The sequence below is a fragment of the Zonotrichia leucophrys genome, chromosome 1 (genome assembly GCF_028769735.1).
Source record: "Zonotrichia leucophrys gambelii isolate GWCS_2022_RI chromosome 1, RI_Zleu_2.0, whole genome shotgun sequence".
Taxonomy (NCBI): Eukaryota; Metazoa; Chordata; class Aves; order Passeriformes; family Passerellidae; genus Zonotrichia; species Zonotrichia leucophrys.
Window position 1 is genome coordinate 97,401,408 of NC_088169.1, and position 14,402 is coordinate 97,415,809.

Here is a 14,402-nt window from a genome sequence, read left to right on the forward strand (position 1 = left end):
TTAATAGAAGGAGCTTTTGAAGATGTCTCAGCTCTTGTTCATTGTCATCTGCCACAAAAAAAAATAATGACCAAATACAAGGCAGTGCATACATTGCATCTAACGTGATTAGTCTTCTAATGCAGAGGATGTAAGGAAGAACACTGTCTGCAGGTAAAATGGACCCCATGGTAAATGTTTTAAAGAGTGTTTAGTGTTTAAAGAGTGCAAGGCTACTCTGAAATACAAAAAACCATACAAAATTAGCAATTTTTTCACTGTAGATTCTCGTCTTATGTATATATAGTACTTAATTACCTTGAGGAGGAACTGCAGTGAGACTGCATGGAGATACAGTGCTGGGAGAAGCAACATAAATTTGGTATGGTAGGTTATTATTAAATCTTTACCCCAATCAGATTTTGCAAAGGTGCACTTCAGGCAGCAATTTGAATTATGAGAGGTGAATGGCAGTAGAAACTTAAGAATCTATTTATCTTATAATGCACTGTAGACCTCTCTGCACAATTGTTGTGGCTCAAATCCAGCTGGAAATGAAGCACTACACAGCTGCTTAACCAGGCAAAAAAATGCAGCCACAACAAAAGTGACCTCAGTTAAGAACTGAGTTGTATCTTCTACCCAGTGTTGAAGGGGAGGTCTAGTATTTTATCTGATTTCTAAGTTCATTCCCATTTAACTGTGAAGGGTTTGATGATGGGACAATGAGTTTTCTGTTTGCTGTTGTGAATGGGCCTCCAATCTATGCACTGAACTTTATTAGATGGATAGTGCTTTCACAGACATGCCTGGGAACTTCTGGATTTTATGATCCCAAAGGTCCATCTGAGGTCTATAAAAGCAAAAAACCCCAAACCATAATCTACTATTTGGAGATGCAGATGGATCTTCTCATCTTCTGTTTCCCAGATAATATTTATTGTATTTTCAGTTTGTCACAATTAGGACGGGTCAGAAACATCTCAATTTTTAAATTGTTATAAATTTGCTGATTAGAGTTGCTTTAAAACCTCCCTTTTTTGTGTGTGTGTGTGTAAAATACTCCAGCAGTAGTGCTATCAATAATTATCAGCCCATAATGGGATTTTCACTTGAGAGACAGACAAAATATCAGATGTAGCCTGGAAAATCAGCAGAATTGAAGTGTGGTGGAGAGGGGCCTTACACTGTATGCTATGTATTGCTAGTGATTGGCCCAGGTACCTGCATGCAGACTATTTTGTGCTGTGTGTACATATAATCCTTATTCCTCCTAGTTCCCCGTATCAAACTGAAAAGCTGTGCAGTCTTAGGCTCATATGAATTAAAAACTCTCCCCAGCTTACAAACATTTGAGGATGTAAAACTTCTTGTTTGTTAGCAAACTTCAGCTGCCCTTTCCTGATCTCCAACTCTACCATAACTTACATATCAATGCAACGTTATTTTGATTTGAAAAACCCCTTTAGGAATTGAGGCGTTTTTCTGGTGTCACAGTTCCAAAACTGGGGTATATTAAAGGACTGTGTCAAAAATGCATGGATACAATTCATATATATGGACAAAATTTCATAGTTTTGCTCTCAACATTTTGAACTATTCTGGGGTCTTCTGTGAGGGAAGCTCCCTAGAAGGTCATAAATAAATTTCATAGAAACATTTGAGTTCTTCATTTAGTATTCATTCTTTTCAGCTTAATCCAAAGAACAGATTTGATTCACAGAGAAGAGAATTGTTTTGGCATTAATTTCTAAATAAAACCTGAAGATGGAAAACTCTGTGTGTGTGCACAGATTCACAGTAGGAACTGGGGCAACAGACTATCCTGTAAATGGTCCCTGGTTAAGTATCATCTTCTGTAAAATGGGTAGATAATATTTTGCAAGCAAGGAAAAAAATCAGCTGTTTCAGTAGGGACATACATTAATTTAATTGCTGTTATTGCATATTTCCATAGCATCAAAGTACAATCTGCATTATTTTTCTAGTGTCATAATATTCTTTCCAATTCAATAGCAGTCTTCAAAGTGAAAATCTCAGCTGTTTTCTGTTGTTCTCCCACCTGGGAAGAAGGTTTAAAATCAGTTGTATCAGCAGTTTGTTCTTGCTGGCATTGAGATTATATTTTCTTCCCCCTCCCTAAGTATCCTAATGCCTTCTTCTGTTCCCTGCCATGGCTCCATTCATGAAACAGTCATGCAAAATTAAAGATTCAAGGCTTTCTTGCAACAGGAGTATCCTAGAAAAAGAAGAATGGGTATCTAAACAGCTATGTGTTAGCAACAAAAAATATTCCACTCTGATTATGAAGATCCTTTGCACAAATTTGGTTATGGCAGTATTTTGCACTAATTGACATGGAGTGAAAAAGTTATGTGGGGACAAAAAAAAGTAAGTAATTGTTGATGTGAATGTAGCAGACTTTGTTCAGTTTCTTCGCTGACTTTAGGACTTAAGAGCATGGAACTTCATACTGCCCTAATTAGGATGCCAGGGGAAAGAAATTATTTAGATCTCTATTTAGTATTCCATAGAAGTGGTAAGTCCTATAAGAGTGTCAGTTAGATCCATGGACCTCTCCAGGGAAGGAGGAGAGCTAGGGAAGCATGATGATTATTTAATGCATACAAATGCTGAATAAGAATAGATATATTTAATGAAAATGCTGTGGGGGTGATAGCCACTGTCTTCATTTGTCTACAACTGCAGATGATATGTTCTGTATTTTTCCTCTTTGTGCATGTCTTCTTTGGAGCTGTAAATGTACAATTAATGCAGCGTAGAAATGTGCACTAGCCATATTATTGAAAGTTATCATGGCATTAACTTTCAAAAACGAGTAGCAACTTGAAGTTGAAGCTGTATAAAAGACTTTCCTGTGAGAAATTCCATCATACAAAGCACTGAAATTTATTTCAATATTACTTTATTAGAGCTTTTTAATAACTATGGACAGATAAGCAGGTCTGTCCATTATCTTGGCAGAACATTTGTATTAATAATGTCATTCAATTTCCAATGATTGCCACAGAATATTCTGTCCCTTTCAGGAGCTTAGTTTAAGCTTATATGCAAAAGCCAATCTTCTACAGGGCCCATTCTCTTCTACTGGGTTCCCAAGTCACAGCTGTTTTTTCTCAGCTGGCTGACAGCCCTCCCTTAAGTAATACAGAAAGAAAATAGAAAAAATCCATTGTGGAGCGCATCCATAATACCAAGTTCTGAATGCATGCATGGTAGACAGAATAATAGTCACCTTTTTTGTTTTAAGATAATTCTGCTGTTTATAAAATGTGACACTACGTCATTTTGTAATGCAAAACTGTACCTTCAATTATTTACAGGTACTTCTGTAGGTTTTCTTTTTTTTTTAAGATTCATAACCTGAAGTCCAGCAATCTATTTCAAAGCATAACTTTGCCTCTAAGTGGGATATTTGCAGCCATGATAAGGGATGAAAGAAGAAGATATATTCCAGTTAACCCTTCTCTTCAAAAATATCAAGTGTCAAGTTCTAACACTGAATTGGAAGTAGCAGCAGATTTCTTGTAATGCTGCAGAACTCACCAAAGCCTTACGTGTAATGTTACTGGTTTGGAGTGATATCCAGATTTATATATTTCAAGCAGGAAATATTTTTAGTGGATAGGCAAAGCAAATAATTATTTATGGATATCATTTATGCTACACTGTTCTGAGTTTTATCTCTGGGAGAGCCCGTCTCTGTATTCAGAACACACATAATGAAACAATGAAGAAATTCAAGGTTTGCTGTAGCACCATAAGAAATATCCATTTCTGTTCATAATGAGATTTTTAAGGTACTGCTGAGAAGAATTCAAATATCTATATTGGCTGCAAACAAGTTTTTGTCCTTGAGTTATCTTGACTTCATTTAATTCAAGACAGTTCAGTGTTTGTATTATACCTCCACAGCTCTCAGAATCTTACATAGAAAAGGGCCACTAAGATCCATTGTTCTCCCTCTTCTTTGCAGGTCAAGGCAGTATTGTTCCTTAAATTGCATTTTTATGCCATTTGCCTGGCCTTGGTAAAGCTTTGTTAGGCTGATTTTAATAAAGGACAGCTACAGGAAATGAGCCACACAGAATGAAGATAAGAAGGCTTCCAAATTTGGAAGCTAATAAAATTGGGTTGTGGTATTCATGCCAAAATGTGGCAGGAGTGTCCTGAAAAGTGCATTGGGGATGACTCCTGCTGTTAAGTGTAGAATTGAAAGTAATGATGGCCACTTGTGGCTTCAGGGCATGAAAACACAAGTACTTTGTGTATATCAAGTTTATGACCTTAAGGTTCTGCAGTTGTGCACTGTGAGGAATGAAAACCTTTTAGGATGCTGATACAAAAGTGAGAGAATACTAGGTTGAATTCTTAGATGCATCTGTTCAGGTTCTTTCTCTTGAACTCTGAGTCTTAGATACTATTCACATCGTTGAAAAAAAATGCAAGACATTGTTCTCCTAATTTTAAAATTAAAACAGATTTTGGGTTTTATATGGAAACTTGTAAGATTTAGTTTTTGTCTGCTGACTAAAGGGAAGTGCTTTATCTGAGGGAAAAGTTAGGAATTACACAGCCAGCAGTGGAATGCTGGAAAATTGGATTTATGCAACTGAAGATACCTTTACTTTCTAATTCCAGTGCAATTATTAACAAAATATTAAAAATTAAGATAATTTAGAATTTATCAGAAATAGCTAATATGATAAGTGTTCTGCTCAAATATCTGTTCTTAAAAGCTTTTCTACAGCTTTTTCCGGCTGCAGTCTGTCATCTTATTTGTAAGTTGCAGTTCAATGTGGAAATGACACAGCTGTTAAAAATAAAGAGGTAACAAATATAAGCATTTATGTGACATTAGATGGCTTACCATGATATATGACTCAAACAGATTGGACAGTTGCTGGTTAAACTGTCTTTACTTAAAAATCTCTTCTTTCAATATGTTTTTTTATTAATATCATCATAATTTTAATTTTATGAGCTAGTTTTGAAATATTAGCAATACTCTCCATGCTGCCCTCCAACTCTTAAGGCCATAGCTCCTTCACTGAAATGTTAACTATTGGCATCTTTCATGTGACCCTTTTATTTTACAGTCTCATCCTGTCTTTAAAAACTTTTTCTCCTAGATTTATATACCCTTTGGCTTCCACTTCTCTGTAAATCAAGTGACCCTGTAGGTCTTCATGGTCACCTTTTTGTTCTTTGATAAGCACTAGAAACAAGAAAAACACCTAAAATGCTATTTAAAGTCATCACTTACAGCATGTGAGGTAATACTTCTCAAAATTAACAGGGCTGCTCATGGTTGCAAGTTCCAGTCTCTCTGCAAGACCCCAAGCTGAAATCCCTCTGCAACTGAAGCAGTTACAGACAGTGGGTTCCTCGTGGTGAGGTAACTGTCCTTGTGCTCTCACACAGCCTATGTGAAGTAGTGTCACTTATTTTGAGTTTCGGTCATCTGGAGAATCCTTGATGCATGTTTGCTGAGTTCCTTTGTTTTGCCTTTTTTCTTGACAGAGGGATTGGCTTCTGAGAACAGGATTCACGCCAGTCTGTTAGCACAGCACAACATTCCATATGGCCACACATTCCTCCTCACTGTTTACAAAGGGTGCCACAAATGAGCTGATGTGCTCATCCACCCCCTCTGAAATACTGGGAAGAAGTGAAGCCCTCACTAAGGCAGGATGGGCAGGTGATACAGCTCCATGATGTGCAGCTTCTGGGAAAGTGGTTGGAGTAGGGGCTAAGGGTGAAATGAGAACTTGAAATAGAGATATTGTCACAAATACAAACCTCAGCACTGTATGGACTGCTATGAAGGAAATCAACTCCATCCCAGTTAGAGAGAGTACACACACCAGAAACGTTCAGTTCACAAAGGAAAGAAATGCCTCGTTCCCCAGACCTTGAGGCTATGTGCAGCCAGCTCTACAAGCATCCCTGTGAGATCCCAAACCAACTTGTCAGTTTTCTGCAGCATGTAGGGTTGGACATTTTCTACAGGACAAAATCTGCCCTAATTGGTGACACCTGTGCAAACACACTTGACAGTGGTGTTTGGGTGGGACTAATTTCCTCCTGATGTTTACTTAGGTCATGAATGAGCAAACAGCAACAACATTTCCCCCTCTGTAGTGCGGTCCCAGTTAATTGGCAAGCTAGGAAAAAACAGGGAGAAATTTCTAGTCATGGCAGTCTGTTACAGATCTGTACGATAAAATGAAATATCTTAAAGCAGCTCTTCAGAGAGGCAATCTACTTGGAATACCTTTTTCTCTGTCTACATAGGATGATATATGTCAAGAAGCACAAAAATACTAAACACGTGTAAGCTTGTGAATGGGAATTTGCTGGCTGCAGTTAGACATATAAGTCAGACTTGAAAATAAACCATTTTAAAAATTAATCCTGTGCAGAAGACAAAAAAAAAGGGAGAGTGACCACTGAGAGAGCCAATAATTTGCCTATTGTTCATATACCTGAACACTTGCTATATCCTGTGAATTTCCTGGATTTCCATCAGGCCTGCCTTCTTTGTGGGGTTTCTCTCCAATAGACTTCAACGTAAGGGACCAGAAACAAGGGATACTTAAGATGAGTGCTGCTGGTGGTGTGTAGAAGGGTGCTCTGTGTATTTTTTCTTCCCCATTATTTGAGAGAGAGCAAGCACTAGCTCCTATCCTGGAGCTTTTCCTTTAATTAATTAGTAGTCATTTTAATAAAATAATATCTTTGAGCAGAAATGAGAACAGGGTTGTGAAAACCATGTTTGTTCCAGTGGCTTACAATGAGCTTTTTTTTCCTCCTTTTTCTGATTTTCAAAGTTATCAATACAGCGCCAGTAACTTCATTATACCTCAATTTCAAGCTTCTCTCAATTCCACTGCTTTCTCTAACTCTTGAAGTGGTGTTTGCACAGGGCAGGATGAAGAATGTTACTCATGGTTAATTCTCTTATATGCTTCAGCTTCTCTTATATGCTCTGCAGTATGTCCACTGCAGAGGAATCAGGCAAGGCTGGAGGGACTGCAAACCAAAGCCAAGTGCTGATTGATCTCTGTTGCCTCTTTTCTGTTTTTGTCTCATGCTCTACAGGTATTCAGCTGTGTCTCAGCATCTCCTTAACTTCTCCAAAGCTAAAGAATAGTATTGCATCAAGAACTGTATCAAGAACAGTATTGCTTTACTTTCTTCACCTGTAACTCTATTATAAAGGTCTGCCTAAATACATATTCTTGAAGTCATATCCCTGGTATGTTATGGTTCAGGGAAATGCCTCCTCCAGACTGTGGTGAACTTGTGTCTATTGCTGCAAAAATCCTCTGAGCTGGGAAAATAATGTCAGGGCTGGATGGGAGTTCAAAAGTGAAGTGACTTTTCAGAAGAAACAGAACAAAATGATTACAGTCTGGAAAGTGAAGAGTTTTAGGTTAGTTCTCTGTATGTTCTTCTGACGGTCCTTGAAACCATCTTTGTGTGAGGAGGTGTGAAGAACAATTGCTGCTTCTCTGGGATGGAAATGTGGTTTATTGGGGGAATTATGTGCCAGAAGTTTCCATTGTAACAGCACCGATAAGGGGTGGGATGAAGAGGTTCTTTGAGTTTGGTGGGATTTTGTTTTCCTTTGATCCCTTCAAAACAGTATGGGCTGATTTATTTGTCCAAACTAATATCAGTGATACTCTATTTAGCTATAGAAAAAGTGCAGCTGAAGCTGGCACAGGTATAAAAAAAGTATTGCTATTTTAAGCACCTGTTCATCAAGTGTCTTACCATAAATTCATTTCAAATAGAGAGATTACTAAGTGACACCTTTTCATCATTATCAAATTATATTTGGACAAAAGATGTTGACATAAGACTCACTGACTTTGCCATCAGTTGTGAAGCACAGACCTGTCCTATCCCTGCACATAATTTAAGGCCACAGTTATGGTCGGAAACAGAAAATATTTTGCTTTTATAAAAAAAAAAATATTAAGTCAGCTGGAATGTCAGCTGCTCTTTTGTCTATGAGAAATCTTCTTATCACCTGGAGGAAATAGTTAAAATGTCTCTTGCAGAATGCTGATACTGATCTATGGTGTCTTTTACAAGTGCTTTAAAAAAGGCTGGTAAGCCTGACTAGTCTATTGATGAACAAATAGCACTGTGCAGGATTCTTTCTCCACCTCAGACAGGTTTTTTGACAAAATTATGATTGGACTCTACATAATAACATTTGAACTACAGAAGAAATTATAATTTCCTAAAAAGGACATGAGGATTACAAATGACAGTCCAGAATAATGACCAGGGATTAGCTAATTAAATTTTACCTGTGCATGCTACATTCTGTCTTTTGTTCCTGTTTTAGTTAGAAGACACAGACACGGGTGAGTTGCTTTAGATTAAAATAAAAACTATAGTGGTCTCATCTTCAAACTCAATTAAAAGTAATTACCATTTTTTGAAAACTTTTTCAAGGCAGGGAATTGCAGGATTACACTTTTGCATGTTCTCACAAGTTCCTTTCTCTTGGCATGCAAGCAAGTTGCCAGTCATCGTAGAAAATGTTTTGGCAGTACCTTCCTGACACTTCTGTGTGGGAGGTGTAAGAAGAAATAGGGAGTTCGCTCTTTGCTGCAACTATTCTTTCAAGAAGTGAGATATTTGAGGTGGAGTTGCTTCCTGAGAGCTAAGAAATGGGGGTTGTCAAAGATCTCCAAAGGGGAGAATAGCAAGAGTTATAAAATGGACTTTAAACATAATATTTGTTTAAAATTTTTACTACATGAGCAATAGCCTGTTGTAAACAGACTTATGTGCTGTGTATGATCCCTCTTCCACCCAACTCCAGCCAACTTCTTCAACTCTAGAATCCAAATTCTGTGCTTCAGATGCTTTCAGGGAGGTTTCCTGACTTGTGCTGGGAGCCCTGGGGGACAGCAGGGAAGCCAGGAGTAAAAAGGAGTGATGCCCCAGTCACAGCTGTCTCCTCCTTAATGGCACCTACAAGCCTTGGTAAGACAGCTTTCCTTGGACTCTGTACAAATTCTGCAAGGTCAAATGAAGAATGGATGGTCTCCACTTCCTCTGAACTCGTGGGGACTCCCAGCTGTGTCTGAACTGCCTCTCCAGAGCCCCGTCTGGCTCCATCCTCTCCCGTCCAGGCCAGTGGTGACATACACCAGGTGACAAACACCCTGCTCCTTGTTTAAAAAACACAACCCCCAATTTGACCCTACCCCAGCGTTCTCTGTCCAAACTGTTGTGTTGCATTTTTCTCCTTCATGTTAGGCCCGCAAATAAGCAAAACCTCACAGCCTTTCCCCGTGTACATGATGGTTCCACCATCGAGTACAGCTTGGGATGATGCCACTTCCCATTTTTGGAGTTATTTTGGGGAGGGCCAGAAGCTGGACTTGATTATCCTTGTGGATGCCTTCCAGCTCAGGATATCCTGTGATTCTATGATTTCTTCTTGCTTCCTCCTGCCAGGAAGGGAGATCTTTACAGTACCAGCCACGGCCATGTGTGTAATCCCAGAGCATGACCTGAGCCCTTTTTCCATAAAAGCTGGAGTCTCCTGTCTGGTGTCTTTTCAGCAGGCTTGCCTCCTTACAGCAACTCTACATAAGAAAGGAAGCAGCACTGTGACACAGTGTTATCATGGCTTGTGTAATGATAAATACTCCACTGGGTGACTAAATCACTTGGTCTTCCCCATGATAGCCTTAAGCAAAAAAAAACAAGTCTCAAGAGGAAGAAGAAAATATGTCTTTTAGGGGAACAACATACAAAACTTATAAGTTATTTTCTGGGAAAGAATGCTCTGTGTACAAGATCTTTAAAGTGTGAAGGTTTTAAAGGCATGGGGATGAAAAAGGTAGTAGTCCAAAATCCAGACATTTTATATTGTGAAAGAGAAATATTTTTCAGTCCTTTTAGTTCATTATTTTTTCCTACTTTTTCCTACTTTCTGTGTCTTGAGGCCACCTGAGTTTCCAATTCCCAGACAACAGGATCAGAATCACAGTGTTTTGTGTGACCCCCATTCCCCTCCACCTGCACATGGCACATTTCATCTTTTCTCCTTGCTGCCCTCCTGCTCACTGCACCTTTTTGCATGAGCTGCCTGGACACTTGGCTGTTATCTCACAATCACCTGCCCCACAAACCAATGCATGAAAGAGTTCATCTGCGGCATCCAAAAATGGAAACATTGGCACAAATATTCACAAAAGTCCTTGCAAGGAAATGCAAGGAAATTTGAAATTAAAATTCTATTCAAATTCTATTGAAACAATCTAAAAGATCACTTTGTGCTTCCACTTCACTATTTTCAGCTGCCTCATGCAGACACTTCTCCTCCTCACCTGCTCTGTGCTTCTTTGTGCCCCAGCTCCAGGCTGCATCTGCCAGACATGAACTCTTCCCAGCCAAACTCACTCACCCCCATGGATGCTCTGCTCTCCTGGAAGGAGGCAAACTTATTTTTCAATTCAGTTTTTACTCTCCCTAGCTAAATTTCTTTCCAATGTATTCAGGATTATGTGCTTCCACTAAATAAAAACTTGATCTCCTTTTTGGAGGAGAAGCTCAGGGAGTATTTCTGTTGCAAAATATGACTCATATATAGGGTTTGACTATGTTATTTAACTGTTTCTACACTTACCAAGGAGTTACACCTTCATTTTTCTCTCTTCTTTTCCCAGACATATCAACATTAACCTCTGAATGTGAAATGCGTTTATCTGCCAAAGTTTCTAGTGGATACCAGCTCAAAAAATTGACTAAAACACTTGTCCAAACCACTGAATCAGAAAAATACATGCAGTTCACTACTAACTCTTATCACTAGGCATGATGGTAATCAATTGATTTAGGCTGATTATTGGCTGACTTGAGAGGTGTTTTGGGCTTTACAGAATATTGAGACTTAGGCTTTATTCAATGATGTGTTGAATGACTTCCAGGACTGTACCATCTCACAAGAAGAAATTCTTGAGTCATCCCATGTAGTTCTAAAAATCTGAGGCTCTTTTTGGAAGAATCTATTTCTCTCACCATTATGATAGTACTGTGCAGAGGAAAAAAAAAGTCAGTGAATTTAATTCAAACAATCTGGAGATCTGTGGATCAAAATGAAAGTCTGTCCAGAAGCTGTAGCCTGTAGAATCACTGGTAGTAGCTGTAGTTTCAGTAAGGCTGTTTCAATAAACCATTTTGAAGATTTAAATTAATTTCATATCCTTTTGACTGACCTTGAATGTGTTTAAAGAAAGTATTTCCTCTGTAAGTGTGCTAAGGCCACAAGGTTGAGGGTTAGTGCTAAAAAGCATCTCTACTAGAACATGGAAAGGAATTCAGGTAATTCAGATGGTTATCTATGCATAAGTAAGTAAAAATACAAGTAGCCTCTCTTCATTCAACTTTCAACTGGAGCTCAAGTGACATGTATATCCATGCATGTATATCTGTGGATTGAAAATTTTAATTGTTCTTCTGCTGGTCAATAATGTGAGTGCCCAGTAGGACCTGTGCTTATTCGTCCTAAAAGCAAGGACAACACAACAGGATCTGCTGTAAAAATTGCAGCTTGGCATTCAAGATTAAATATGATTTTGTAGTTTCTAAGAAATGTAATATTTTAAAAATGTATAAAAGCTGTAAAATTAAAATAAATACAAAAAACCAAACTGAAAAAAATTACAACTCTTATTTCCTTCAAATTATTCAAGCCTTTTTCAGTGACATTGAGCCCAGGTAAGAGATGAAAATGAAAAACTGAGTTTCACTCTCGAAGGAGACACTGCCAGCATATTATTATATCTGTCTGTTGTAGGGATTGTTCTATTCTACCTGCACAATCTTTGCACAGATTCATCACCCTCCAATGTTTCTGCTGATGAAGTACCTGTACAAATGCTATCATTAATTATTTCTGGAGGCACTGTCTTACCAAATTAGCAGGACATCCATACATGCTGGAAAAGCCTCAGGCCTCATTATCACCTTGTAATTTGATGACACTTTCCAACCTTTTTTGGAAATTCATGTTCTCACTGTGAACTGTTATGCTATCTTAACTGCCAGCTTTTCTGGGTTTGAAAAAAAATCTGTGGCATTAATGCAAGCTTGGAGATCTCTAAAGCCCACAGTTTAGCAATCTCTTACTGGTCCATTCAATTTAACTTCCAATCTAGGCAGTGGGAAAAAGAAGACAATGAATCAGGCATATATATATATATATATATATATATACATATATATATATATTCACATGTATATAGCCTGTCCTTGAGGAGACTTTCTACAAAACTTTTGTTTAGTCACAAGTTAATAACAATCCTGTCACAAGATAATGAGACAGAAACACAGTCCATTATTTGCATTGGACATAATGATTGGTTGCACATCAAGTGATCTTGTACCAGAAAGGTAATGAATTCACTTCTGTCCTCTTCAGTGCTGCGAGCCTGAAACACACACGTTTCAGGATGTCCAATTTTAGGGGCTGGTAAAATCAACTCTAAATTGATTGACTCCTGATGCTGCAAAACTTGTTCAAGAAGACATATCACTTGTACCAGGGTCAAATGCAAAGGACAGATCCAGTCTTTGCTAGCCAATTTATTGACACAGATGAGCTACTTTCAATCCTTGTTCAGAACCAGAACTGACAATTTCAAAATATTTCTCTGAGAGTTCCCATTCTGGACATCTGGATATTAAAAGCAGTCTCAAGCTAGCAGATTTCAGGGCACATTAGTTCAATTTCAAAAAGATTTAGAGAAAACTTGGCTTGCCCAGGCTGTCTAATGACCTTCTGAGACAGATACAGTTATCTGCTCCTGATTTTCCTGACTCATTTCTTCTAATCAATTGACTACAATGTAGGTGATGCAGTCGTCTTCTGTGTTAATCTCATTAACTCATTAATAGTTCTTTCAGAAGCTGATTTTAGGAGGGTGTGAGTAAATTTTCAGCATGCGTTGGTAACTGCCCCTTCATTTCCACCATGCACTTTTACCTGTTGTTAAGAACTGAAAAGGAAGACTGTCAAACAGGATCCTGTCCTCAGTTGTCACTGTTCCCATTAATAGCTTCAAAGCTTTCTCTGTGGGAAAGAGGGATCCATCTGATGAGCAATTCTCTCAAAATCCTTCAGCTTCGTTTTCTGGTTTCAGACTAGTATGCCTGAATTACAAAAACTATAATTTCAAGAGAAGGGACTTTTTTGTAATTCTCTTATTTTGTAATTGCTGCTGCATATGCTGTCCTTGATACAGTTGACTTGACAGATCAAGGTAGCCTGGACATTTTAGTGAGGCACAGAGTAATCTTTGGTTGCTATACAAGTACCTGTACTTGTACTTGGGCTAGATGTAATCCTCTGGCAATTATTAAGAGAATGAAAATAGATTTTAGCTTGGGGCAGAGAGGATGAGAAAGGATGAGTATGTGTAATCCTGAATAATGAAAGGGAGGCTATTTTCTTATTTGTAGAAAAATTATTTCTGTTATCCACAAAGTATAATATTGAATTGTTTGTACACTTAGCAAAAGGTAATTGTTTCAAATGATTTATGAGTAAAAGCATGAGGGTTTTTAAATTTTTGTTCCTCTTAAATTCACTATTTAAATGTTTTAAATAGGCTCTTCCTCATTATTGCAAGTTCTCTAAATTAAAAACCAAAAGTCAGCACATGTAGCTTTGCTATAATGTAGTTGCTTTATAAGGTACCATTGGAAAATTTGGACTGCATCCTGCCCACAGTTTAACATGGGGCTGTATAAGTCCCAGGCCATCAGGAAGGTTGTGGTAGATCTTTTGGCAGTGAGCCTCCTGCCTGAACTCCATAGCAAGGGTAGCACCATAAATATTTCAACAGAGACACCAAGAGGAAGCAGCACTTTATAGTTCTCAGTGCTGTGTTCAACTAAAGCCAGTTTGAAGTTACAAATAATATATTTTTAAAATATTTCTTCTAAATAACTACCAAATCAGTTGTTTTTCAGTGCTAATCAGCCACCAGCATCATCCATGGTTTTCTTTTTAGTCACTTTCTTTCTGTGGTTGTTTTCTTGCCCTTAGATAGTCCTACCTTCATTTTGAAGATGTCACAATAACTGTTTTCTCACTGCACGTTGCACTGTCCAGCCTTGGATTTATGATAATAGGATTGACAGCAGTTTTAAGGATGTTTTATAAGCCTTCCTTGAGTGAGCTCCCTGCTGCACAGCAGCTTTCAATCACAAGCAGGACATAGTTGAATTATTCAGATAGGATTTCACATACTTATTCAGTTCTGCCATGGAGTCAGTGACTGGCATGAAATCACCTTAGCAGTGGCTGCTATGACCAGGAATAAGGAGGTGAATAGGAAGTGTCACTCCAAGCTGGCTAT